The sequence below is a fragment of the Hyposmocoma kahamanoa genome, unplaced genomic scaffold (assembly GCF_003589595.1).
Source record: "Hyposmocoma kahamanoa isolate Upper Pololo Valley unplaced genomic scaffold, ASM358959v1 175, whole genome shotgun sequence".
In the NCBI taxonomy this organism is placed as follows: domain Eukaryota; kingdom Metazoa; phylum Arthropoda; class Insecta; order Lepidoptera; family Cosmopterigidae; genus Hyposmocoma; species Hyposmocoma kahamanoa.
In genome coordinates, this window is record NW_020653685.1 from 440,910 (window position 1) to 466,558 (window position 25,649).

At 36.3% G+C, this 25,649-nt stretch overlaps 1 protein-coding gene across 5 annotated transcripts in view; it reads left to right on the plus strand.

The window, feature by feature from the left end:
* LOC113225829 (broad-complex core protein isoforms 1/2/3/4/5) overlaps nt 1-25,649 on the plus strand; it is a 220,556-nt gene that overhangs the window by 104,285 nt on the left and 90,622 nt on the right. For all 5 annotated transcript variants that reach the window (XM_026458280.1, XM_026458276.1, XM_026458279.1 and 2 more), the window contains exon 3: nt 17,913-17,948. The gene's annotated coding sequence lies outside the window, so the exon portion shown is untranslated. The remainder of the gene's footprint in view (nt 1-17,912; nt 17,949-25,649) is intronic.

The window sequence follows — 25,649 nt, forward strand, 5'->3', positions numbered from 1 at the left end:
TGTAATTAAACCAGCACCTTTACCCTTAAAAAAATCTTCGAAATAATAAGTAAAATCCAAATGTCAATCATCATAATATATACAAATATTTAATATTAATTTTATATCAGTTATGAGTGAATAAATAACACTCTTAAATATTAACAAGAAAACTAGTAATTAAACAAACAAAAATAATAATAAAAAAAACAAATAATTTTTCATCCATCCCTTATCGAGGTAGGCAGAAACTATGGGCCCCCACTTCCTACGCAATTAACAAAATTTTCTGCATAAATATAAATTAAAACTAATAGATACGTCTTAATAAAATAATAACAATAAAGTGCCAACAAAAACAACACTAACCTGGTCTCAAACCTGGAAACTCCCTGTACTCTACCAGAGACACAAATCAAAATAACAAAAATTTTATTTCCCAATTTGATCCTCCCGGGAATCAAGCCCGTAACCTCCTCACCTAAACCACTAACTAGGCTAACGAGATCGTCAAAATAAAACAATCACACAACACTATATACACATCCCCATAAAGAGAAACAACTTCTAATGACAAATTTCCTACAAAAAATCTAATTCACGCACGAGGGCAGAATCCCCACTCCACCCTACCACCCTACCCCCTACCTCCATACAACACAAATGTGCACGTATACGCAATTTTTGATCAATACTTAAAAATTAACCCAGCCTCCGGTAGTTTTTAAATTTATTCTGCGCATGTCATGATTTTTAATAAGGCTCTTTTGTGACGCCCTCATTGTGTGTGTGTGCGTGTGTGCCGATGACGCCTGTTTGCGTTTTCTGCGTGTGCGTGATGATTTTTAATTCGGTTCCGTTTTTCGGCTGCCAATATGTGATACGTACTTATTGTAATGTTGGTATTGATTTGTTAGCTTCGCCATGTACTGCCAACACGATGGAGAGGAAAAAACGACGCTATAACGACGCCATTTGTTAAGTTATTCTTTTTACTGACTATTAGTACAACGATGCTATATTACGCAACTTGCTGTCTCAAATTTTGCTTTTATAAAGTACAGTATAGTTTTTCTCTTACTGTAAGAGGCAGTGATGAACCTCAAAGTAAGCTCAGGCGAAAATTCTTTAACTGAAGTAAACAGATCTAAGATCTGTTGTTTAGAATGCAATATAACCTTTAATGTTTTATTTACCTGAACCGGTAGGCTATGTCCTAAACTATGTCACTGTAAGAGACCCATGTCCAGTAGTAGAACGATTCGTGAACACACACTTTAAGCGTGTGGAATGTTGCGTAATATTGAATGAGGTTTGCTTCCTTGAACGCCTTCTGTGACATTAGAGCAAAGTTAAAAATTGCAGTTTAATTCCAGTTGCTTGTATATGTTGGTAAATTTCAGATTATAATAGAATTTCAACGATGGCCTCTTCTATAGCTTAGCCACTCACTAACTTGATACGTTTATTTTAATATGATTAAGTTGAATATGAACGCAACAGAATGTAATACATATTCATAAGCTTCTTTGTAACGTAAAACGCTTATAAAACAAAAAACGGAATAATAAAAAAATTAATTATGGTTATATAGAACCAAGAATAAATAAGAATCTATTGGAAGGAACAATAACGTTCCTTGACCGAGTTCTGTGACCTAATTTCTGGCTGATGCAAATTACACAGCCTCCATTTGTCGATGAAAATCCTACTTGTATGATGGTCTTTTTATAATTTGTAGCTTAATAACAGAGCTATTTTTCGACATAAAAAAGTACGAAAAGAATGTTATTTCTGCTGTAGATATGTAAATAACTCTACACTTGTGGATAGGTTGTGATGTATTTATTTGATTATTATTTTAAACGTAGAGTATACCGAAATTACAAGTATATTAATATAGCGTGGATAATATCTCCTTAGTACGTCCAGCCTCTGTGGATGGCCAGCAGACTGACTGACCAAAAAGAAAAACCGTCTAATTTGACAAAAATTCAAAATTAGACTGACCAAATGTTCACTCCCTTAGAATTTTCGTAGCAGTAGAGTTTCTTGTGAAAGAGTTCCAAGCAGTAATGTGAGCCTTACTGCATCCTGGTTTTGAAAGGTAAGGTGAAATTACAGGCACGTGGAACTTGTTACCTTATGTTTCAGGGTGATGCGCGCAGTGACAGTGCTCAGATCTTTGCGACTTAAAGCTCTGAGTGATAATTGTATGGTCAGGCGTGTTTTTCCCGTCTCTTGCTTTCGTAAATAAAATACCAAAATGATTACATCTTAAAATAAAATAATTACCCTTACACCTCTAACTAAATTACTGTAGTAAAGTAATGGCTACATACACATTTTCACAAATCCAAAATGTGAAAGAAATTACGTGTATAGAAACAGTTTTTTTTTTTGTGAAAACACTCCAATAGTTTGTTATTATTATTCAAACAAAGATTGAACAAACAACAAATTTTCGACTTTTTTTGCATGAATAATAAATACATGTATACAAGTTTTAATAATTTCGTCGTCTGGTGACAGATAACTTATCTTTAGAACTAGGTAATGACTTTTTTATGCAGTAATCTTAAAACAATTTATTGCAAATTAAACTAACTACTTTTTTTATGATAGCATGCGACGGGACGAATAAGTCGTGCACCTGGTGATAAGTGACACGCCTGTCCAGCTACCATTGCGCCCGTCATCCTGAGACACAAGTTGTCAAGTCCCTGTAATTTCACCAGCACACTTACCCTTCAAAACCGGAGTAATGCTCACATTACTGCTTGGAGGCTGAAATAGATAAGGTGGCAGTATTTCCCTGGACGAACTTTTTCACAAGAAGCTCTACTGCTACTAAATACTACTAATTTGTGATACGGTAATACATTATTGAATAATTAGTTGTTATTCAAACTAATATTATAAATGTGGAAGTAACTTTTTCAGTTAACGTTTTCAGGCTTAACCGATGAACCAATATTAATGAATTTTGGTATAGAGATAGATAGGAACTAGAAGAAGTACATGGGCTATATTTTGTTACAAAAATTAATCTTAAAGGGGACGAAATATGGTATTAAAGTTTATATAGAGAACTAATAACAGTATGAAAATTTGTGTAGTAAAGTAGGGTACTCCTAATACTTATTCTACACAGACACAGTTGCAGACACCAGTTAGTAATAAATATATGAATAACGTACATATTTCCTTACCAACTATGGTAGAATAACCGTATATAGCTGTCATATTAGATATATAGATACCGTACTTTCAAATGAATCTCATACAAATTTACTAACCATTCAATTGTAAGTACAGTAAAGAACTTAATATATTTTTCTAAATGATTTTTAACGTCACTCCGGTTGTTACCTATTATATTATGTTATGTAGTTTAGCACTCTATAATCCACTGTCAAGTCTAGATCTTTCTGTAGAAAGATTTAAGCGTTATCACCGCGTTTACATAGGGCGCACTATAAGTTTCCGGATCTGGCCACTTACATAAACAACATTTAAAAAGTAATTACAACATTTGAAAAGGGAACTGTTTGGCTATAGAATACAGGTTGTTTCATCTGACTGTCACTTGTTTTTACATTGTGCCGCCATTTTAGAAATTGGTTGTCTACATCACCATGGATTTAACTCGTGAACATTTTCGTAGTATGATTTTGTACGACTTTAAGTGTATCTCAACAGCTCAGCGGACCTTCGCTCGGCTTCAAACTGCTTTTGGCGATAAAGCACCATGCAAGACGACTATTTATAGCTGGTTTGCAGAATTCAAACGCGGTCGTGTGAATCTCAGTGACGAATTTCGTGATGATCGCCCGTCCACTGCTGTGAACAACAAAAACATCGATGCTGTGCGCTGTACGATCAAGACAGATATGCATGAGACATGCCATGAGATTCGGGCATCTTTAGGTATAGGCATGAGTCAAATACAATCAATACTACACAAACATTTGGGTGTGAAAAAGCTGTGCTCTCGGTGGATCCCACACAATTTGACCGAGGCTCAAAAAACGGATCGCTTCACTTGGTGCAATGCCATGCTTACCAGATTCAACAAAGGGGCGTCCAATTTGGTGTGGAATATAGTAGTAGTGTAGAATATAGAAACATGGATTTATAGTTACGATCCCAAAACAAAGCAGCAATCGAGCGTATGGGTCTTTCGAGATGAGCTGAAACCAACCAAAGTGGCGAGCGTGCAAAGTGCCTCTAAGCGGAAGATTGCTTCTTTTTTAATAAAACTGGACACGTGGCTACTGTTGCTTTGGAGAATCGTTGTACCTTGAATAGTGATTTGAGTAATGATTGGTACATGACCATTTGTTTGCCGAAAGTTATTGACAAACTCCGTCGAAGAGTATGAAAAATATGTTTCATAGATTGTCATAGAGGAGTGGCATAAATGTTTTCAAAATTGGTTCATTCGTATGAAAAAGTACATTAACGCTAACGGAGAATATTTTGAGAAACAATAAATTCAATTCTGACCATTTATTATATAGTATTTTTTCTTATTCATTCCGGAAACTTGTAGTGCGCCCCACGTATAAGGCACTTTGATGATGTCAGTAAATCTGCAATTACAAGGAGAAGCTCTTGTATACACAACACTCACTATGCCAACTTCTAAATATAAATAAACAATCATTTTGAACTTTATCTCGTACAGCATAAAGATAAAGATATTCGAGTGATGAACCCAAAAGATTTTATAATTGAACAAAAATAACACAAAATTACGTTGTTCGTAGAACGTAGGTCGATACAATTCTATAAACTGCTACGAGCTACGGCGTAGTACTCTTCGCCTACGCTAAATAGCAAAAATATTTTCATTCGCCCTGTGTATTTTCATTCAATTGTGATTCCTGAAAATCAGTTTTTTTTTCTGCGGCCATTATTGCCTGCTTTGAAGGTTTATCAGTTATGAGTTATCGGTTATAATTTGATTGTAACAGAAATGCGCCTTGTAGCGAAATATTGTCAATAAATTTTGGAATTTATAAAATATCCAATGTAAACAAAAGACAGAATATTAATGGCTATTTTAGAATACCCTAATGGTGGCCATTATTGCTAAGTAGTAGTAGAGTTTCAGAGACAGTGGAGCTACTTGTAAAAGCGTCATCTAGTTTAGTACTTTTCTACCTTATTATTTCTGTCGCCTGCGCCATTACTGCGTGTCGGTTTTGGAGGTTAAGGGTGCTGGTGAAATTACAGGTACATGGGAGTTGTCAACTGTCACGGGCGCAGTGGCAGTGCCCTTCAGATCTTTGCTTTTTAAAACTCTGACCGACAGGCAGGATGAGTTCTTCCCGTCATTAGGTATCATAAAAAAACCCATCTGAGAATGTTTAATACAACTTAAAGAAGTACGTTCCATGCTTGTTAGATACTATGAATACGTGTTTGTGCACTGAAAAGCAAGAATATTCAAAATCTCTCTGCGAACAATTCCACGCGATTCTTTTCCAATATTTTATATCGTCACCCCTTAAAATTATCATTTCCCCCCACCAACACATACGCACATTAAACACACACATTAACAAAAAACAAAGAGAGAGAAATTAAATAATTACAATATATGGAATCCCTCCATAGTTCGTTAGAAAGGGATAATGGTAAAAATGGCTCCCACCGACCCCCCTCGCATTTTTCGCCCGTTTAACGGAGAGGGGGGAGCCCCCATTTTTTGGCCTCCTCCCTCGTAAATTGGAGCATATAATTTTTATTATGCGGTGTCGTGTGTGGAGTTATCTCCGGTTCCCGATGTTTAGTTTCGCTGTAAGATACATTTTCGCGTGTTTTAAATATAACAACTTTATTTCAAAATACACAGACGAATACAAATTTATATTTTATAGCTCCCAAACTGAAATCCTCCCGTAATGCAATTCCAAAAAAGACTTTATTCTTGAATACAATACATTGAAAATAATTGCTTAAAGCTGTGTTTAAGAAGAGGTAACAGTCTCAGCAATTACTTGGTTTTCAGGCTTCACTTGGTAAATATTCGCCGCTTGATGTACCGCAATTCAAATTCAAATTCAAAATACTTTAATTCAGATTTCATCCATATTGGTTAGTATAACAAACAAAAACTTACATACTAGTGTTAGAAGACACAAATTCATAAATACGTGCTGGGTTTAGGACATACATGTAATTTAGTCCAGTGTTCAAAAAATGAACCCTGGACCCTGCCAGCAACAATACCCACAATGCTATTACCGCTGCCACGAACTCTGCGCATCAAAGATGCCGCTCTTTTTCTCATTATGGCGGCAAATCCGTCTACATGAGCATCGGCGAACATTCCTGACGCGCTACAGAATCGCGGCAGCCGCAACAACATCCGGAATATATTGTTATATATAACTCTTAGAGAGTTGATAGCTTTATGAGTGTAGTTGACCCATAGGCTGCAGGTATAAAAGGTCTGGCAGTAAGCTTTAAAAATAGATACCTTTACGTTGTCCGTACACCTTGCCAACCTACGGGCCAACATATTACCCCGCACTGCTAATGCCCTACGCTCTCTCTCAATGTCAGTGTTATCCTCCAAGGACTCACTGACCCAATGCCCAAGGTGCTTAAATGCAATGTACAGAGACGAGTATCGTTTCAATACAAAACAACGACCTCAAAAGTTCGGGGAATTACACTTATTTGCCAATTTTTATTTAAATCGGTTACCGGAAAGTGCATGAAACCAGACTCATCCCCTAGTTTGCCACCCTTAGAGGTGGAATATTTTCTTCAAATTTAAATGGGACCAATACTGAGGTATCCCCTTTCCAATAAAAACGATTCATCAAAATCAGTTGACGAATGCGTAATCGCGTAACAAACACACAAAAATACAGTCGAATTAAGGAGCTTCTGCTTTTTTGAAGTAGTAGCCTAAAGTCTAGTTATTTAAAAAAATATTGATTCTCCATACAAGCTTTTAGTTTATTTTTGTGACAAAAAGTAACCTATGTTGTTTTCCTAAATCCCATCTATTTCTATATCAAAATTTATGAAATTTGTAATAACGCAGTTAGATTATAATTCCAATAGTGGTCTAACCTTAGAATAATAACGCATAGAAACCTAGTCCGCACACGCTAAGTGAGGCAAATTGAAGCGCGCCCAATGGGCCTACACGAGCGGGCGGGCCTTCAGTGCTCAAGGTCAACTTGCACCGCGAACAGATCAAGAATTTTAGCTAAAAATGACGAAATGTGCGGTAAATGAGTGTAAAAATACGTCAGACAAACATAAAATAGATACTAACATCACATTCCACAAGAAAGTAACGCGTTGCAACAACTTGTATTTTTATATAAATATTCACTAAAACCGAAAATTAACCTACTACTAAAACTAGCCTACATGAATTTGATTTTTGCCTCACTTGTGACAGTTCATTTGATATGAAACTATAATTCTATGCGTTATTATTCTAAGGGTCTAACTATGAAAATTGCCATTAACATTAACTATCTCTTACAGATAACGATCGCTTTTAATTGTATTTTCTTCGTATGTCAGTTTCAAAATCATCCAAAATAAACTTTGTATATCTAACAGGAACATTCTGTAATTTTAAAACAAATTCGAAAGTATTCAACTTTATTGTCTTATATTACAGGAAATCTTCAAAGGTATATTAACCATATTAAAAAAACTAAATCAAAAGTAATAAGGACAAAAGGACGTGTATTAAAAGACTGACACAAAAACCTCAAAGGTGCTGTCAGTATAATCAACGCGTTATCACCTTAAGGGTTCCTTTGCATGTTGGCATCGCCAGTCAATAATGGCCAATCGAACTTTGCTTTTTCTTTTCAATCAATGGCGTTTAAAAGCTAGATAGATTTCATAAAAAAAACAGTCTATAAAATAAGAAACATTGCAGAATAACTGGGAAAGATTCAGCTTTGCGAGTGTGATGAAGTAAGTATGCTCCTAATTATCTCCTTAGATAAGATCTGTGCCCAACTGTGATCTGTTCATGAAAGTCATATCGCTTTGAAATTTAACAGTGTCTGTGACTACGGATTAAATTTAGAAGTAAGAAAAAAATCGATTGTTTTCGCGACTTTCTATTTTATTTGTATATATTATTTTTTTATATATATATATATATATATATATATTATTTATTTATAATATATTCGCTGATAATTTAATTATAAAAATCAGGTTATCTCCAGCCGAAATAATTAATCACACAAATTTAAAAAATTGTTATGTTTAGCAATACTTTGATAGTTCTTCCGATATTCTAATTAATAGATAACACGATTGCTTACTCCTGCAATAAATTACCATATGCAAGAACAGACAATAAATATGTATATTTATGTGTACAGCCGTGGCTAATGCTAATGGTTTCACTTACTGCATCTCAAGAAGAGGCTGTGGGTTCGACTCCGGAGTCGCACCTCTGAGTACTACTTACAATAAGATTCCGAAACATAAATATATCAAGATTATAGATGCTTAGTTGGTCTATACCAACGTCTGGCACGGTATGCTAGAAGATGTTGGTTCGAATCCGGCCGGATCGAATGAATTTTTCTGAGTGCTCGATCTTTGTATTAATAATTATAACAAACTAGTGGAGTTATTTCACATAAAAAATAATTGAATATCAATTTAATAAAAATTGAAGTACAATGAATAGCGACATCTCTAGCCGAGACTGGTAGCTTTAAAGGTATCTAACTGGGTGATGAAATATCATAGATTTCTCATAGATGGCGCTGCGGCTAAAAAGCCGTTGAAAAACCAAAAAAAAAGTCAGCAGTGGTGAACGAGCAGTGGCTTAAAAAAATACGTTTTCAAGTGTAAAAATTTTACTTAAGGAACGAATGATTCGGACTTTGATTTCTTTATATCAAAGTAATGTAGCATTATTATACGAAATTTAATTTGTAATGAACTCTAGGAAAACGTGTGAACTTCCCAATCCGCATTTGGCCCCAACCCTCGCTTGAGAAGAGACCCATGCATAGCACTGGGACGTAAAAAATGGGTTGATGACGATGTGTTAATATAGACAAATATTTGTGTTAAAAAACAATTGCATATTCATTTTGACCTTTCAGCGTGAAAAATTTTCACGGGCTTTTCGGATATATTTGAATTAGCGAGTGGAATTTTTAGAGTGAAAGTGGAAACTTATTTTTAGGACTTTTTTCGGTCGCCGGGATGAATGGGGTTGAAACCTTTCACTGATTTTAAAAAAAGAATTTGAAGCCAACGAGATTTATTTTCGTTCACAATTTTCCGCGCGTAGTTTTTGTAACAGCATAATCATAAAGTTAACATTTGGTCTGTGTTAACTCCTGTTCAATTGTTACAATTTACAGTAAAAGATAAACTGTTTTCCGAGTTATTAGGTTTGCGCGATTGCTGCATATTAGAAAAAAAAACTATATTTTCGAATCTTAGTTTTTTTTTCTTTCAAAAAACATCGTCACGGTTGCGGTAAAAATTACAAACCTCGAGTCTTTAATAAATTCTGAATATAATATACGAGTCTTCTGAATATAATTACAAGAACTTCGTTATACAGGGTGGACAAAAAACAATGGGTATCTTAAACGCACTGCTATGGACAAGCATGTTGTTTACCACCAGGTGCACGACAATAAAAAAAAGTTCGAAGAACGAACGAGCTGCCCGCGTGATCTTAGAATAAGGTATCGAGGATATGGGGATGGTCTTTACTGCTTTGACAGGGGTACGATAGGGGAGAGAATTCGGTGCAGAACGTGCCTCATTTGTGCAACTACTTCTTGGTGTTTTTCTATCACTGCGTCTCGTAAATAATTTTGAAGCTTTTTTATACATACAAAGTCACTTTCGTATGATTGTCGCGTCGTACATATGAGATCTTATTTAAACAAATGCCTCTAGTTTTAAAACGTGTTGTATACCCCATATGCGTCCCCGTCCCTCGGCTATGATTTATGACTCTGCTACCCCTAACACAAAAATTTTCAGTCGACATTATTGTTTAGAAAATAAACATGTCTTGTTTTGCTTTGTCCTTTTTGGTTTTCTATTAATTTATTGGTAGAACACAATCATATCATGAAAGATGTTCCCGAGCAAATTTTAGGGTCGTTGATAGCGGAAGCGCCGTTATTTTTTAATTGAAACTAAGTAACACTCACGCAGTATTTTATGTACATTCAATTCATGTAATAATTCCTAACAAGTGCAGTATCGGCGAGTATCCGATGGATGGACGTCGCGTCCTATCGGGTGGTCTGGAAATCTCTTGGGGAGGCCTATGTTCAGCAGTGGACATCTTCCGGCTAATATGATGATTATCACTAGTATCAAGTTTCTTACCACGGTATGACTTCTTTTTATTTTCACGATATTTCGGGACGGTTGCACGCTCCATGGTCACGGGTTGACTGGACGGCGGCAGATGACAGCTTTAAGAGCAGACATATACAGTGCAAGAGGGTAGACAGATATATATTAATTAAATTAAATAAATATTGCAAGATAAGAGTGACTAAATAAAAAAAAATCATATGTAAAATGAAACGTAAAACTCATATGTCTACAGGGTCCTGCTAAATTTGTCGCTTTTTTAGGGTTCCATAGTCAACTATAATTTTATATTTCTCCCTAATTACAACAGTTCAATATATCTTAAAATTAACTTATACAACCAAGTCTTAAGATACAAGATATTTGCAGTCATTTATCGTAGGAGAAAAAATAAAGAAAATAACAAAAAAAAATTTAAAGGTCACATGAGCAGTGGGTTAAACCCAATCAACCCGCCCGAGTTTTTACCCAAAGCGTCGGATTGTAACCCATTTCTGTACAAAAAAAGGGCGCAGAAACGGTGAATACGGAATTTAGTATCATTCCATACTTATTACAAATTTCGATGTAAAAAATATCTGTAGAACGAAAAGGACCCTGTAATCTGGTGATTTCTCATTAATATAGATGCACATTATGATTCAATTTTCATGAAGATCGATTCAAGTGCACACATTTTAACGATTTTTTAAGCTGTTTATTTCAATGTGTAATCACAAACTCGATTTTTGTTCTGAAATAACGTTTGTTCGAATTTTCATTACACCGAAAACCGAATTATAACGAAACAGTTGTTCTTTCAGGATATGTTGGATGTTTATAGCAAAGACACGATTGGGTTCGGGTAGGTTAGGTTAAGTTAGGTTTCAAATAAAATACATTTTCCTCTCAAAATTACTTTCGAGGTTATGAAAATTTCTGCAAAAAGTCCTTTCGGACTACTGATAGGTAACCATTTCAATAATATTTTCAAGCGAACTGATTCAATAAAAAGGCCAATCGAATCTTTTAGATCAGAAAGCAATAATCATTTTGTAATAATATTACCTACATTTGAGCAAAACGTCATATATAACAAATATTTAATTGTAAATAGTTCTTACCCTCGATTTTGGGCGTTAATGGGTTTTAACCCGATTTAAACCCGGCGTTAATAAAAACCCGTTTGCTTGCCCATCTCTGGTTCGTCCTTTCCACGCTTTTTTTCCACTGTTATAATGAAATTCAGTATAACGGTGTAACGTTACTTTCACTATCAGACTCTGAATCTAAAATACTTAAATAATAATTATTTAAATAACAAACTAAAATAAATATCATAATTATTTCGATAAACTATTTTTTGAACTAGTAAAACGCTGGTAAGTTAGAATAGATGAGTTGAAACAGGTAAGTCTGTTTCAACTCATCTATTCTAACTTACCAGCGTATATTTTTTCATTATTAATAAAAACCCTATCACATATGAACAACATGCTCTTGACCTATTGTTTAAACAAAAGATTATAACCGAAGTATGGACACACCGAGTAGATGATAATGCAAAAATCGAGAAAGTTTCGGCAAAGATAGGAATACAATAATAAAAAAAATACGAATAGGCTAGCACAGTGGTAGTGTCTGCCAAACAGAGGGACAGCCTGTTTTAAATACAATATACATTTGGTAAAGGTGAAGATACGCCCGAGCTCAAATCATATTTAAGCAGTTCTATATTCAAACTGACCAATGAAATGAATTGAACATCACGTGAAATACAATTCGAAATTCAAACTGACCAACCACATAGCTTGTTGCGTAGTCTGGGATTAGAAAATACGCCTCACCGGAAGAAATGAGAGAACCAAACATCTACAACCAATATATGTTAAGAGTAATTGAAACGTATTAGGTCCCTATGTAACAACCTATATAACAAGACACGACTGAAAGTGGAATTTAAATATGTAAGGAATTAGGAGGGGGTTGGGTCGCGAGGGCGCAGGGGGTTCAAAACTAGAAAGAGATGAACACGCGTTAGTATCGTGATCTGTTCAGATGGACTTCAATGAGATTGGAAAGAAATGATTTATCTTGCGATAACACGAAAAATATTTTTACAATAGGTACAATGCCCGTAAAGCTCCTTGTGAACGAGTTCATCCAGGGAAGTAGTACTTCACATACCTATATCTGCTGCCAAGCAAGTAATGTGAACATTACTGCGTTCCGGTTTTGGAAGGTAAAATGGTGCTATTGAAATAACAGGCACATTGGAGTTGTCAACTTATGGTGACGGGCGCAGTGGCAGTGCCCCTCAGATCTTTTCGATTTAAAGTTGTGTTGGCACTGCAACTGTTATCAGTCGGCAGGTGTGTCACTTACCACCAGACGTACAACTTATTCATCATATTACATGATATCATAATCAAAATAAATTAAAAAAAGTACTTTCGCATAGCTAAATATCTTAAGACGTATTTCCTGACCTCAAACCACTTGTAAGGCACACGCACGCGCCGTAATGAGTGCGCGCGGGGGGTAGTTAGACAATTTTACAACTGCGCCTCTCCGTTTTTTGGGAGACTCGCGTCGCTAGGTGTGTGACATAGACTAAGAGAGTAGAAATTACGTCGTTATTTCGTTTATTTGTACCTACGATTACTTGTATCCTAGCTCCAACCACACTGGTTTGCTAGAAATCTGAATACACTCTATCCTCATGTCGTTGACATTCGCATGAAATTCTTTGCATCATCTTTTGTAAGGCGTAGGGCAAGAGGAATCGAATACACTGCCGGCATTTCGATAACTATAATTTAAGGCTATTCAAGGCTAGATTAAATAATCATTTACGAAAGAAACTTGTCACGTCATCCGATGATGATTATGTCCAAGCTTTATCTTTAATAAATAATATTTAAATTTGAAAAATTTACGACATTGATTCTTCACTTATAAATATGTTTTCATTTTATACACGATTTGAATTATTTTCTTTTTTTTTGCCGAGGTTTCGAATTGGTCTGTTGTACTTTGTTTTTGTAATATTATGAAAATGTAGTTAAATGGGGCTTATTTGAGTATTTGATGAACAAATAATAATTATGAAAACATCGTACAAAGTAATAACAAACTTACATACATCACGTCTGTCTCTCACCAGGGTAGGAGAAGGCCATGAACGCTCTTGTTACGCTCGTCTTCTTACGCTCGCTTCTGTCGCCTCCTCATCAAGACCGTAATTTTATGTGTAGGCACATATGTAATGTTCATATTATGATGTTACTATTCCATAATCTATGACAACATATGTAGGTGCGCACAAATTTGCATATGTCGAAATAATTTAGGGGGTGCGGCACACAGCGGCGCTAATGTGGGTATCGGGAGTACACTGCGTACACGGTACACGTAATGAGGGTGGGGGTAGAAAAGTACCCACTTTCTTAACTGTGTCTTACTGTTTTATATGTCGGATGGATTGAAGGGGACGCCAGATTGTAAGGGTCGTATGATTTTAGTAAAGACTGGCAATTTCGATTCAGCTCGACGCCATTTTGCAAAATTTATTCCTACAAAGGACAACCTTACCTGTTTCTGCCGTCAAGCAGTAATGTGAGCATTACTGTGTTCCGGTTTTGAAGGATAAGGATGCGGCACGTATTGTTCGCCGGTTCTTGAACTTGAGTCCCTGACTCCGGCTGACTGTGCCTTTGCCGGGGAGTACCGCCTCTCCCATTTAAAGTTTCAAAATTAATATTTTAGCCTTTGGGAAAGGCGAGAGTCTAAAAAAGATAATAATAATAATCGTATTTATTTATTAGCGAATGCAATAAAATTATTATACTACATGGACCCTGTAATGGCGCGTAGATAAGACTTAGAAATATACTTAGTCAAGCAAATTAATAAACAAAAATAGATTAAATAACAAAAAGATAACATTATTAAATAATAACAAAATATATTATTATAATTGTAGAACTAATATAGAGAGATCAGATTTCTTTATCTTTCATAAATACTTCTATTGCGTACACACTACGTAATTGCATAACACTTTTGTATGAGGGGGTTCTTTAACTTGTTATTATAAAACACTTTTTCGTCTTTCTAAAGTAATATAGTTAGCTTGTATATAGTTTCATTACCGGGCACCAGCCTCTTCTCAAAAAAGAGATATCATTAAAAAAGAGTGACTCGACAACTCATTACGAAACGTAATAATATGTAAAAATTCGACGAAGAGTTTATAGGGATTGAATAGGGATTTAAATTTTAGCCTACTAAGCCGAATGCCGAGAGATGGAATGGATATAATGTACCCGTGCTTATGTACCACATAAAGTCAAGAAATGTATGTAAAGGAATACATCAACGGCACCAAAGGGTAACCGGTTATCTGCAATATCACGATTTTACACTAAAGCGTTTGGAAAGTATATATATTTTTTGTTATGATAATAATAACAAGTCGTGCGCCTGGTGGTAAGCGACACGCCTGTCCATAACAGTTGCAGCCACTCAGAGCTTTAAATTACAAAGATCTGAGGGGCACTGCACTGTCACCTGAGACACAAGTTGACAAGTCCCATGTGCCTATACTTTCACCAGCATCTTACCCTTCAAAACCGGAACACAGTGATGCTCACGTTACTAAAATACGTGTTGCACTACTTCCCTGGACGATTCTTTCACAAGGAGACACATTTGTCCAGTTTAGGAGCCAGAGTCCTTAGATTTGTTACGCCTTTCTACCAGTTTGTTTTATTTTATTTTGTTTACATTTCGAACCTGTAAATTTCTTCTCTGCGCTATATATAAGGCTAAGGTGTGTTTTTGAATAAAGATATATTATTATTACCATTGACTTACAATTATATGGACGTCGGGTCCGCGCTAAAAAGTATCCGAACTTAAAGGGCGTTAAAATCGTATACAGAGCGTCATTCACGCTATAGTCTTCGTTTGTTCGACTGACAGCGAAGCAAGCAAAATTAGACAGTACTGCGATGACATTACAATTTAAATTCAACGTTTTAGCTTTTTTATATTCGTTTACATGTCACTACGTTTAAATAGGTTGACTTGGGACATTTTTTTCGTGGTTTTTGTATTAGACCCGTCGTTCATTTATTTGTAAGTCAATGATTATTACTAAAACAAGTATACACGCGTTATAGAACCTCGGCAGCCGCAGTAGCACCATAAAAGCATTGTTGTATAAAATTGTGGCAATGCGATCTCTTTCATCATCCCACCTTTTTACCACCCTTTTCTCCGGTTCCTTTTTTCTGGTTCCACCTACTTTGTACTTCCAGATGTGTTAAACAGGGTACCAAAGAAGTTAGTACAAATATTAGAATCAAAAAATAAAAGGATCTGTAACGTCTGTTCCACCCCTACGTTGTGGATATTCCAAAGATCCGCACGAAGCATTATGCTTCCACATTTATATGGTGAACGGTTATGGAGTGGAATTCCCTGCCTGCAGACTTGTTCCCTGAACGTTATACTTGAGCGTTTTCAAGGCGAGAGTGAATAGGCATTATTTAGGTGTGTATGCTCCGTCGTTGAACTCATCGTCACTTACCATCAGGTGAGATAAGAGGTCAAATGCGCACTATAATCTATAAAAAAACCAGATTGATTAGACGACACTTGACTAGGGAGTAATAGAAATGAACATTTATATTTTTTTTAATTTTGAATCTTTCTTAAATTCCTTTTCTTCTTCGTCACTTACTTCTTTCAAATACATTAGTTTCTTATATACGTTTAACGATGTAACCTTTAACAGGTTACATCATGCACATTTTTCTGGAATAGTACAAAATGTCGAAGCTCTGATACGTCAAGAAATGACAAACCTTCACAAGGACACTAAAGCTGCCTTTCCACCAGAGATGAGCAACGTAGCTAGGCGGTGTGTGAGGAAAAAAACCACCAATAGGATTACTTAATTTTCCTAACCTCGCTTAGCGCAGCTCCGGTGGAAAAGGGTTAGCGGACGAACAAATACTTACTTATTTGTACATACAAAATAGCGAAAGAAGTGTGCGAGAGATGTGTGCGGGGAATGAGAAATGTGTGCAAAACGGTGTAGGAAACTAGAGCTACTGAAAGTATGAAACTGACACTTACACATCGTCACCGCTCACCCCACCACACCGTGCCCCGCCCGCGCATAGCTGAAAAGAGTCCGTAACGCAACCTCGCGCCGCGCCGCAGCACATCCTCTCACCGCCTAGGTACCTCGCACATTTCTGGTGGATAGGCAGCCTAACAGGACTCTCCAGGCTACACTACAATCTACAGGACATGCTTGAGCGGTCCAACAAAATAAAGACAAGAACGACATTCTACATAAAATAAATACCGCAATTTTAGCTCCACTAGAAGACCGTCATTTGAAAATAGTTTCACACAAAAACAGTACTACATAGCATCTGTCCAAATAGTCTATTTACTTAGCACAAGTTAGAACATCTGTACATAATACAGTGTATGTATTAATGTTATTTACATAAATGCTGTATTTGTGCTCCGTCTGAGTCGTTGACGGGGTTTAGACTAGTTTTTATGCAAAAATATTTTTTGTAAGAATTATTGTTATGTATTATTTTGTATATAAGTTTAGTACAAACTATCAAGTAGACGTAAGTATTTGACAGGTGTTGCGTGTTGCTAGTGGTGACTTACGGCACTGAGACGTGATCTCTCACTACAAACCTCATTAGAAGGCTCAAGGTCACACAAAATATAAAGTTTTTTTGTAATATCAAATGACGGGACGAACAAGTTGTACGCCTGATGGTAAGCTGCACGCCTATCGAAAACAGTTGCAGTGCCACTCAGAGCTTTAAGTCTCAAAGATCTTCACTGCGACTGCGCCCGTCATCCTGAGACATAATAAGTACCATGTGCATGTAATTTCACCAGCTCCCTTACCCTTAAAAACCGAAACGAAGTAATGCTAACATTACTGCTCGGCGGTAGAAATAGGTACGGTTACTGCTACAAAAACTCGACGTTTTACTACCATAATATTATTGAATTATTTTTTGTAAGCTTACACCACTACTTTGTTATAGTAATTAATGCAAAAATCGATCCGGTCGGATTCGAACCAGCGCCTTCAGCATACCGTGCCGGTCGCTCTCCCAAAAATAGAGCTATTTTTTTATGTTTGTTGCAGATCTTTTCTTTTTGGTTTTTAATGACTTTTTTTGAAGGAATTTTTGTTAGCGTTCTTTTTTCTTAGAGTAAAAGTAATAGTCCAAAAGACTGCTAAACTTAACTTGGCAGTGGCCGATGGGGTCGAAGAGATCTTGAATGGAGAAGCAGCGTGAAGAGACCACCCCCAAAGTGGACCGGTGATCAGGCGAAGGTTGCGGAAATCCTTTGAATGGTAGCTTTTGGAGAGGCCCATGCCCAGTACTAAATAACATTCGGCTGAAATCATGATAATATAAATGACGTAAGGTACAATTTTGAAAAAAGAATTTGCGCTCATACTCAACTTTTACGTGGGGCTCACCTTACTGAAGTTATCAATACCTATATATTTTTTTCTGTTACAGGTCTGAAGTTCGTTTTGCGTTAAGCTACTTATCTTGGTAAGTAGAAATTAATATATTATAAGAAATGAAACTATTTTTCCGGATTTAAATCGCGGTTGAAAACTGTACCACCTCAGTCAACCCTGACCATGGGACCTGTAAAGGGCCCGAAACGTCGGTTAGTTTGAAAAAACAAATATACGCGATTTAAATCCGGAAAAATAGTTTCATTTCCTATGTGTAACAATCGCGAAAACCTAAGAACTCGATAATATATTATAAGCTAGTATTTATTACTTGATGGTACGAACAAGTCGTACGGGTGTTATAGTTTTCTTTTTAGCGTACTTATAGGAGTGCTGTGCCGTGGTACGTTTAGTCCAAGCCCTTTCGTCGTGAGAGGAGGCTGTGCCCAGTAGTGGGATTATATACAGATTAACAACTATTATTATTATTATTGCAAAACCAAGTGACGAGACAAATAAATCGTGCAAACAGTTGCTACTCAGATCTTCAAATCACAACGATATGAGAGGCACTGTCACTCCGCCTGTCATCCTGAGACATAAGTTGACAAGTCCCATGTGCCAACTTATGTCTCAGGGTGACGGGCGCGGTGGCAGTGCCCCACATCTTTGCAATTTAAAGCTCTGAGTGGTACTGCAACTGTCATGGACCGTGTCGCTTACAACCAGGCACACGACTTGTCAGTCCCGTCAATTGGCTTATAAAAAAGTCTTTAAAAAATTAACTTTCTCAGTTCTGGTTAAATGAAGTGGCAACAACATGAGGCTTAAAATCTTAACATTAATAATAAAAACGAAACGATCGAACGTTTCGAAACTACGTACAGTCAACAGCACATCAAGCTCATAAACTTTTGTTCGAATATCGCCTCCACTGGCACAAATCAAATCAACTTCCATGAGAAGAAGAAGCAATAAACTTTAGGGATTGCTCTTTTCAAATAAACTTAAATGCTATGGAATACACTTTGAATCAAATTTGTGTGGAATCTAGAGCCATAACGTTTTTCCATATATCTATATCTAACACGTAGTCTTCAATTTTGTATAAAAACTTTTCAATTAAAATATTCTTTATGCAGGTTTTAGACTTTAGAAATGATAATCTTACTATATTCTTCGGAATCTTGTTGTAAAAACGCATAGTTCCCCGTAAAAGAATCGTTTACCTTGATTAAACGAAATCGTGGTACCATGTTTTTGGACTTAGTTCTAAGTTTAATGTTATGGATATTTTCTTTCTTAATGAAATTATTGCATATTTTTTATATTTATATATTTATATTTTATATTTACTTTTTATTTCTAAGTTACTTACGAATGGCAGCATATGAAACTATACATTGGATACGGATATTGTTCTGTTGCTGTGTGCTGGTGATTGTACATTTGTGAATGTTTACTTCTTACTAGCAGCGAAGGACAACATCTGAGAACCCTTGGAAGACGTACTGCAGCCCCGACACACGTGTAGCCGACCGTGCGCAGCAGCAGAACGTGTTGATGACGATATTATAAAATATTCATTATGCGCCTGTAAGTTTGTTACCGTTTTTATGTGCAAGTATGTGCCATATAATATCGTAGATAGGAGCTGTAATAAATGCAGCACAGTCATCATCAGGTGTACATATGTGTACATAGTTTTAACAATACAAATGGTGTCCAAAAAAACGTGATGTGACGCAAAATACATGTTCGTTAATGAAAAAAAGAGATGAACTACACAGCCTCGGAAAGTAGTCATTTTTCCACCAATAGGGACATTATTGGAAAAACTACAAATGAATTTATTATACCCCGGGGGTGGGTGCCTCCCTCTTTACTATGTTATTTTATTTTTTAATGTGGAAGGGGGACGCGGAAGGGTTGCGAGGTTTATAGATTAACATTTTGTTTTCGTAATCAGGACATTATACGAATACAGATCATTGTTTAACTCGAGCCTTTTCAAACTTTGATCGCGTGATACGGTCACGACAAAATTCACGTGTAACAGAGTCCGAAGAAAACTCCACGTAAGTAAGTTGTCTTTGCAGAAAATCAAAATGGAAATGGAACTATTTTTTTAACCGACATCAAAAAGGAATATTTTCCGATTTCAATAAAACTTTGCAAATGGAATGTAATTCCACGAACTTTTTAGATCATTTTTTTTTCTTAAAAAAATTATCTATTGTCTATTCGTGATAATTAAACAAACTTGGACACAACGAAAGTATGTTCAACGCACATGTAACCCCGGGAACCGTAACCGTAAATGTAGAGATTGTGCATAATTACTTCTACATTGGCCAAAATATCCAGCTTGGCAAGCACAACTTCGAGAGAAAAGCCGACAGGAGAATTCGTTTGGGCTGGACGGCATTTGGGAAGCTTAGCCACATCTTCAGGTCGTTAATCCCACAAAGCTAAGGCATTTAACCAGCGCGCTCTACCAGTTATGTATTACGCAGCCGAGATGTGGACAATGAAAACAGACCTCATTCACAAATTCAAGGTTGCTCAGCGTGCGATGGAGTGAGCTATGCCTGGGGTTTTTCTTATGGCCCGAATCCCTAACGAGGCCATACGTCAGAGAACTAAAATGACCGACATAACTCGCAAAATCAGTAAGCTTAAGTATTAATGAGGCGGGCACATCTTCAGGACTTGTTTTGGAATAGCGACCACGTCAAGGAAAACGTAGTGTGGGATGCCCTGCGGCAAGATGGACTGACGATCTGAGCAAGGTGGCCGGCAGCGGCTGGATTCGGGCGGCACAAGACTGGGAGAATTGGCGTACTCAAGGGGATGCTTATGATGTTGATGGGACTGCCGCGGCATTGTAGCGCATCAGGTATGTTCACTGAGGCGCGCACTGCTGGCTTTCATGCCATCATTAGAAAAAGAGTAGCTTCTCTGGCCATAGTGGGAGACAGATTGTGCCGTCCCATTCAAACCCTCTGGATGAACCTACATGTAAGAAAGCACAGTGCGTTATACAATATTATTAATATTATTTAATTGAGTCTAGTGTTCGTTTTTATTTTATTGTTCTTTATTGATTTCATTCCATTTCTATATAATTTAATTTATTTTATTTGAATTTGAATTTGAAATTATGTCCAGCGTGTAAGCTGATGGTAACTAAGCAAAAATTAAAAACAGGATAACTGTATTGACTGAATACCTTTATAGTTTCGATTCACTCGCATGAACATGCTGAAAATAAATTTAAAATAAATACGTTATTTTTTGATAAATCACCTAATACCAGCCATTAACGCTTAAACTCCATGTGGGGCGACGCTCCGTCCTTTTTTAACCCACTTCAAAAAAGGACGACTTTCTTAATTCGGCTGGTTTTTTTTGTGGGTGCATGTTATGCGATTACTTTTTGATTTGTGAATCGATTTTGATGATTATTTTTTGATGAAAAGAAGGTACTTCAGTAGTGGTCTCATTTAAATTTGAAGAAAATATTCCACCTCCAAGGGTGGCAAACTAGCCGCTCACGCGATGCGCTCATCCTACCGCAAAATGGCGGTTATTTGGTTTCGCAAATTAGAAAAGGATTCAGTTTAAATACAAGTTTTTATAAATAAAAATTATTATTCTGCATTGCTAAATAAATACCCTCCGTACTACAACAAAAACATCTCAAATAAAATGCAGTAATACACCGCAAATCCTGCACTTAAAAAGCACTAATGAAATTTTTGGTGTACTTGGGTAAATATGATAATATTCCGTTTGAGTGGTTCTAACGTTTACCATGAAATTACTCCTTAAAGTATAGCTTATAAACATTTATATTCAGGGTAAACTTAAAAAACGCTACTTACGGTATGTTTTCAATAAATAAATACCGAAATCACCAGCCCAAACAATAACACACACGATTGTCGTGACGTATTTTTGAAGTTGCTTATTTTTTTAAATCACAGACCCAGGCATTAAAAACTTCATGGTTTGCTAGAGTAATTACCGAAATAGCAATTAGTATTAGTTCTTTGACCTGTTATAACTTCGATATCCGATAAATCGGTATAAAATCATCACCGGCACCTCTAGGTGTGGTATGCGTCTACGGCTGCGTGTATCGCGTGAGCGGCTAGGGAATGAATGACTTTTGAGGTCGGTTTTTTTAGTACTTTGTGCTGCGATTATTTATAAACCCTTTTTGACCAACTGCTGGGCAAAGTTCTCCCCTTCTTTTCCCATTGCTCTCAATCATGAGCAACGTCTGGCCAGTCCTTTAAAAAAGGAGTCCAAGTCATTCCGCCAAAAAAGCATGAATTGTTTTAAACTTGTCACATAGTCTCTTCTTCAAATCGTAATTATAACTTTTTTTATCAAAAACAATTGTCCTTAAAAGTTCGCTTATCCGGTTTCGCTAGTTAGTTATTGTGGTCTCCTCAACGATACCTGAAACGCATACGGAAGTCCTCGTCTCTTTCGCAAGGAGCTCTACTTCCTTGTGAAAAAGTTCGTCCAGGGAATTACTGCAATCATACCTATTTAAAAAGCAGTAATGCGACCATTACTGCGTTCCGATATTGAAGAGTGGTGGTGAAACTACAGGCGCATGGGGCTTGCCAATTTTTTTGTCACCGGGTCATGGATGCAGAGGCACTGTCTCAGATTTCAAGCTATATATGGCACTGAAACTGTTTTGGATAGGCATAAACAAAAACTTTACTCTAAGGCGTTTCACATTTTTTTTTTATAAATACTTCTTTTGTCTCCTACATTAAATTCTGACTGTAAACCAGCACCTTAGGGAACTTTGTCGTATGCTGAGTCAAACCAGTGGAGAAATTTAACACAAAATTAATATCATGGCAGTAAAATGTCTTGATATTCATTAAAAATCGAAATAAACGTTTTATGTTTTTACTTTTGTATTTAATCTATATCATCATCATAATCGTCAGCCTATCGCAGTCCACTGCTGCACATAGGCTTCTCCCAATGAACGCCATTTCGACCAGTCTTCATGTAACATAAATTGCAAAATCCGGAAAGTATAATAAATTCCTTTCGAATTCTTATCGTACCAATTAGCGTCAAAGATGGTCAGATATAGCTTTCGAACAAAAGTTATCAAGGACCCTGATTAGAGAACTGTGCCAAAAAATATCCAATATGGCGAATTCAAGATGTCCGCCGTTCAAAATTTACTGAATCTTCGCAAATATCAATTAAATACAAGTGCTTTTCTTCAGATATATTGAAGGACAGTTCTCTTATGAAATATAAAAGTCAACTCGCAAACGGTGACAAGTATCAAACAAAGTCCTCACGGGCCGGTTTAGCAGCCAGGCGCAACGCGCACCGTCTAGTTTTATACTGCATCCAATATTTAGTGAAGACCCCTGTCCAGAAAAAAAGCGGACGATACAGCGCTGGCTGAAAAACGACGTACCTGACAATAGCAACTCAATTGAACAAAAGAAATGACACCAACGAAAACTGAAAATAATGTAAAACATTTAATATAATCAAAACATCTTTTCATTGCTATTATTTTATGAATTGAAACCACACATCTACAGAATCATTGTTTATAAAAACAAATTTAACACAAAAAAACTATATTATTTGACATATTGTATATTTCACACGATCTTGATATACACTCACCAGCACAATTAGCGGAATACTAGTAAAAATAATGCTGTTTTTTCAAAAGTCTGGCCGGTTATTTTACTTTTTGGTTTTAAGTCTAATTTGAAAAGAAAAAGCTAATCGACTGTTTTTTTTATACATTTTTAGGTAGCAGTAGAGCTCCTTTATTATGAGTTCGTCCAGGAAAGTACTGCCACCTTACCTATTTCTGTCGTCCCAGTTTTGAAGGATAAGGATGCTGGCGAAATGCCATGCACATAAGAGTTGTCAACCTATGTCTCAGCGGAACAGGCGAAGTGGTAGTGTCCTTCGGATCTTTACAATTGAAAGCTGTGGGTTGCACTGCAACTTCTATGGACAGATGTGCGCTTAACGCTACGCGCCGTACTTGTTCGTCCTGTAATTTAAACAAAAACAGTACATATACAACTTAGAATTAATGTGGACAAAAGCGATCTCTTCCAGACAACCTTTGAGGCAGAGGCGAACTGAACAGAAAGGGTGACCTAGTGTGCCAGTGGTAAAAATTTAAATGCATTATTAAAAACGAAAATATCATATTATGAGTTCTTAGGTTTTCGCGATTGTTACACATAGGAAATGAAACTATTTTTCCGGATTTAAATCGCGTATATTTGTTTTTTCAAACAAACCGACGTTTCGGGCCCTTTACAGGTCCCATGGTCACGGTTGACTGAGGTGGTACAGTCTTCAACCAGTTAACCAGTCAACTAATATTAGATATAGCTGGTTGACTAAAGTTGGTTGGTAAAGGGCCCGAAACGTCGGTTTGTTTGAAAAAACAAATATACGCGATTTAAGTCCGAAAAAATAGTTTAATTTCCTATCATATTATGAAATAATAAATAACCCTAATAATATATACCTACATATTGATTTACATATACAAAAAAATTATGCTTAAATAAATTTCTAGGTTAGTTAACGTTCTATTTGAATATAATTTAACTTCAATTTAATAATTTAATCATTTTAACTTTAATTACTTTTTAAATTTATTAAACTTTGATTTAATCAATGTTAAACTGTCACAATTTCAAATTTTCAGTCATTTCAGCTTCGTCATGAAAAAGAAGCATTGTGTTTAATTTTCTTTTTTTTTCATACAGTGTGATACTAAGTCGATGTTAAAAGATGTTAATTTTCATTTTATGTAATTGCTCCTTCGTGTCTAATTCTTATTTATTTAAATATAAACGTTACTATTTTATATTCTCACGTTTGTTCCGCTGAATTTGCCGGTGTGTTTATAATATCTGCGCCTTTCTCACCGGCCGCTACAGTTATTTTCAAATATATGTCTACTGGGCAGCACAAAGATTCGTCACTATCATGTCAATGAATAAATTAAGTATTCTTAACGTATCGTAATCCAGTCCATCATCATGTAGAATCATTTCTTCATCAATCGCCTTCTGCTCAAGAGAATACTGTAAATGGTACTCCCTCTGGACTGGTAAAACTTATAATAAACTGTAAAGTGAGTATTTTGCGTCATATTCTTTTAGTTAACCGACTTCAAAAAAAGGAGGCGATTCTCAATTTTACTGTTTCTTTTTACGTATATTACGCATTTACTCTTTTTTGTTGGAAAGGGGGTACCTCAGTATTGGTTCCATAAGTAGTGCCATTCGAAGCTTTAAATCGCAACGACCTGAGGGGCACTGCCACTACGCCCGCCTGCAACTCTACTGTAACTAAAAATACTAAAATGTGTCTCGTTGTATTTTGTTATATTTAAATGTCATTATAATATTAAACTTCATTTACCATGCTGGACTTTTGGGTTGACCAGTAAGTCCACAGGAGTCTCATTATAAATAAATAAAATCTTTAAAATAGGCCAAAATAGAAGTCTCAGACGGCTCCAGCACACTTTATGTGAACTTCCAATCCGCATTAGACCCGAGTGGGAACTGGCAACTACAGCAGATACCAGGTTCTCGTAACTGATAAAGGTTGATCAGATTAACTAATCAAATTACTTTTGGAACTAGTTAATTCACTCTGGAACGATATTTAGACCAGAGCCAATTTAGAAAGGGCCTTTTCCTATCGGGATTCGCACCCGGAATCACCTCATCCACCGCCTATAGTG